We start from the raw sequence: 4,320 nt of genomic DNA on the forward strand, positions 1-4,320 counted from the left end.
CAGGCTGGTCTTGAACTCTCAGCAACCCTCCTGCCTCAGCCTCTCAAGTGCTGGGATTACAGACGTGTGCCACCACACTTGGCAGGAAACTGCATTTGAGACCAGCTCCACTCCAGTTCCTACTGCACCCCCACCGCTCTGGAGCACCAAGTGTCCAGCAAAGATGAGCCCTGGGAAGAGGCCACTGGATGTTTGCGATTCGTGGCCAAGGCCGCGTCACCGCACACTTCCCCTCTAGTTAACCCAGACACATTTGTGTCGGAAACCTGACACAGTGACTGAAAGCGAGTATACCGAAACAGGACGGGCTGTGTCTAGCTAGATACTCCTGCCAGCCTCGGGCTGCGAATCTGAAGGCTTGAGAGAGAAGCGAAGCAGGAGGAACTGTCCCCATGCAGATTCCGCGTCCTCACTGCTTGGTGTCAGCCGGGACAGTCACCAGCCATACCACCTGGGGACGAGAAGGAGGGCAGTCTCATTCGGTCTGTGGACAGTGCAGTGTTAGCCACCTGGTAATCCTACAGGAAAGGGCAGAGGTGGTTTTGCTAGTCCAGGACCTTAATCTGGGGAATGAAAGGTAACCCTGCTGGCGATGAACTCAGGCCTTCGAAAAGCACAGTAACACCTCCAAATGTAAAAGAACCTACCACAATCGAGAAGGATGTGCCCCACTACCAGTAGTTTCATTGAAACTATTTGTTTACTGTTAAAACAGCACTGTAACGTTAAAATTCAATGAAAAATGTTACCCATGCCTGGCATGGTGGTTCATTCCTGAAATCCCAGCACTGGGGAGGCTGAGGCAGGAAGATCACTGCTAGTTCACAGCCAGCCTGGACTACGTAGCATGACCCTGTCTCAAAAAACCAAACCAAAACAAAAATGCTTCCCATAATGCAAGTACTGGGCCTTTCCTATGCTTCTTAGATTTATGAATGCATAATGCAGGGGTTTTAGACAGACTTCGGAAGTATTTTAAATTGAATGGGAAAGAACACATTTTCCGTTTTGGCTCACTGCCTCCTAGAGAAGAGTTCTAGCAACTAAATGAAATTCTTTTATAAAGCCACTTTCCTCAGAATTTCTTGACACATCCAGAGCTTTGATTTCCATGACTGGGTGAGGCACAGCCACAAACTCAACCCTATATTTTTTGCATTAACCTTTGCGTTGAGGCCATATCTGAGTAACCTAGCTCATAAAACTATTAGAGGCCCAGCCAGTTTCTGAAAATCATTCGGATAATCCACTGGCTCAAAAATATGTTCTGCAGGGTATGGTGTCACAAGTATGTAATCATAGCTATGTGGGAGGCTGAGGCGGGAGGATTGCAAGTTCAAGGCTAACCTGAACCCAACTGAGGGCAACTTGGCAAGACTCTGTCTCAAAAGCTTTTAAATGTAAACAAAAAGGGCTGATGATACGGCTTGGCAATAGAGTGTTTGCCTAGCATCCCCGCAGCCCTGGGTGCAATCCCTTGTACCAGAAATACGAAGGATTTTTAAAAATAATTATTACTCTCTTCCATCCATCCAGTTCCCACCCCCAAGGTAACCTTTACTATTTTTCTTGTTTACTTTTCTAGAGGGTTCTTTGAAGTTCCTATACATGTAAGAAGAAATATTCATCTTTCCCCCACTTGTTACACAGAAGGGAGGATTCTGGCCTACTTTTCTATACTTTACACTTAAGATATATAGGACTTGTCCATATTCGTGCCTAAAAGATGACTTCATAGCCCTGCATATTGTTAACTACTCACTACACAGTTGAGGGACATTGAATTTCTAGTCTTGTAATCTAAGTAGTGTTTGAATGAACTTTTTTTTTTTTTTTTGCAACAGTGTCTTGCTTTCTAGGTCAGGCTGGCCTTGAACTCACTATGTAGCCCAGGCTGGCCTCAAACCCACAGCGATCCTCCTGCCTCAGCCTCCGGAGTGCTGGGATCACAGGCGGGCGCCACTACACCCGCGTGAATGAACATCTTGCACGTACATCTTTTCTTGTACGTGTGAGCATGTCTCATTTCAGTTCCTGCTGGTGGAACTGCTCTGCAAAAGGACGCGCGTATATTTCTAGTTTGCTTTCTATGTACGTGGTGTTTCTCTCCACAGCAATGCTAATGGACTGTTACCAGACCTTCGGCTTTTTCCCTCATTACTGAGGATTGAAGTCAGGAGCCCCGGGCCACCGTCCGTCCCCAGCCTTCTTGTCTTACTACTCTCAAACAGGGTTGGGCTAGATTGCCGAAGTTGACCTCGCACTCTGACTGCTGAGGAGCCGGGATGACAGGAGTGCACCATCCCACCACATCTTCTAAGTGCAGATTATTGCAAGTGCGGCCTCACGCCTTAGGGTCACGAACACAATCACTGGTGTACACTGAGAAAGAATGGCTCTCAGTTAACAGCATTTGCTCTGGATGTAGAAATTCTTTGCAACTGCTTCTACAGTTAGCCACCCACAACTAGTTGGGTTTTTTTTTTTCATAACTAGTTTTTTAAAAAGAAAAAGGAGGGGTGGTTACACAATCAAAGCCATGGCATACCTGGAAAGGGGCCAGGAACGGCTGCAAACAGCTCCACCTACACTTTTTCTTTTCTTTTTCCTTTTTTGGCTTGGCAAATTCGAAAGCTTAGCAGAATCTGAAGAGACCCTTCAGCCTTCGTTGGAATTGCAAAGTGTCAACCCTGGGAAGGGCAAGATACTAGTAATTTATTTCACAAAAAACAACAATTCAGGCCGGGGATTTAGCTCAGTGGTTCGGCCACCTGCCTCACAAGCTCAAGGACCCGAGTTCGTACCGGTACCGCCCCCCAAATCCCCAAATGTAGTAGGAGCTGACATTTGACTTTGGTCAATCCTGTTCTGGTGCTGAGATGGTGGATGTGGGGCCCTGGACTGCACCTGCCTGCAGCTTCTCGCCAAGCAAGAGCGCCAGGAATGGTGGAAGTCACATGGACAGACGTAACTGAGGGGGAAGACGGGGTGGAACACAGTGCGGGCTCCTCGCTCCCTGAGCCTTACTCCTGAGGTCGAGGGTTTGTAGTCTTCATCACTGGAGCCAGCTTCCTGCATTTGATCAGCTGTGTAATAATAGATCGGCTATGAGATCTTTCGGGGAGACACGTCACCCCCTGGGCCGGCTCGTCGGTCCTTAAATCAGAGAATCTAACAACTGCCTTACAGAAGGTTTTGAGAGGACGAAGCGAACAGGCTCACGTGAAGGGCCTTAAGGTAAGGACACAAGCCTTAGCGGCCAGCGTGGGTGGGGTAGAGAGGTGGGTTTGGCTTTTGTGCTGGGGACCCCATCTGGGCCTTGCACGTGCGAAGCACATGCCCTCCTGAGCTCTTCCCGCAGCCTTGCACTGTAACCACCACCGGCAGGACAGCCGTGTTTAACAGGGCCCAACCTGTACAAAAGGGTGCTGTGCGCCTGTGTACTTAACACTCGGAAGGAAAATCTTTGGAGAATGCTTCCGGAATTTCAAGTGCTTACACTAAAGTTGGGTCTCGCTGTTTTTTCTCCCTTCCCACCCTACCAAGTAAACCTTGGTGATCTGTTTCTCAGTTAAAGTTGGTTTAGCTCAGCGGCACCGCACCTACCTTGAGAGCGCAAGGTCCTGAGTTCGATCCTCAGTACTGCAAAAACTAAAAAAGTAGATAAATAAATAAAGTTAGTTTAAACGACTTTGATTTTGAGAATGCTGTGATACCTGTTGGTTTAACTGCTAAAATGTAGGGCAATGTACAATCGAGCACATAGTGTCAAAAAACTGGTCAGCATAGATACCTGAAATGGTAAAGTGACTTCAACGTTTCATTCATTCATTTACTCAACAAAAAAGAGGTCCTGCCCGCCCCTTCCATTTCCCCTTTCTGACTGAGCTTTCATTATCACAGAGCCACTTCTCTCACTGGGAACAAGAACAAAGTCAGGCACCCAGACATCTGTCTGGTGAAGAAATAGTAGCTCTCATTACTGAAATTTGGTTCAGCTTTAACATCATTGCCAAGGTCATAGGCAAATCGGACTAATGTGCTCGCAACGTGCACTTTCCCAGGTCCTGACGCTGTTGCCTCTCCCCAACCATTTGAACGTCTGCTTCTGTTCGCTTCATAGAGAAAAATTTACAGTGTTTGGACAGAACATTTGGGTCCTCACGAAATCCACATTGCCAGGTGGTGGGGGAGGCGCGAGGGAAAGGGGGTGGAACAAGAGTGAAGCTGTGTTGTGTGTGTGCACCAGTGACACACAATGAAAGTAATCATTCTGTACTGCAAACACGGGCCCATAAAAATAAAGGCTTTTAAACTTCA

General features: G+C 47.5%; 1 long non-coding RNA gene across 1 annotated transcript; it reads right to left on the reverse strand.

Annotated features, from left to right (window-relative positions):
- Positions 1–386: 386 nt before the first annotated feature.
- LOC117286554 lies at positions 387–3,643 on the reverse strand. Its single transcript, XR_004517746.1, has 3 exons — positions 3,607–3,643; positions 2,549–2,690; positions 387–451 (listed from the first exon to the last, which is right to left on the reverse strand). It is a non-coding gene; the product is annotated as an uncharacterized LOC117286554 (long non-coding RNA).
- Between the last annotated feature and the right edge of the window lie 677 nt (positions 3,644–4,320).

The sequence above is a fragment of the Fukomys damarensis genome, unplaced genomic scaffold (assembly GCF_012274545.1).
Source record: "Fukomys damarensis isolate Sample0158 unplaced genomic scaffold, DMR_v1.0_HiC HiC_scaffold_17, whole genome shotgun sequence".
Classification (NCBI taxonomy): Eukaryota; Metazoa; Chordata; class Mammalia; order Rodentia; family Bathyergidae; genus Fukomys; species Fukomys damarensis.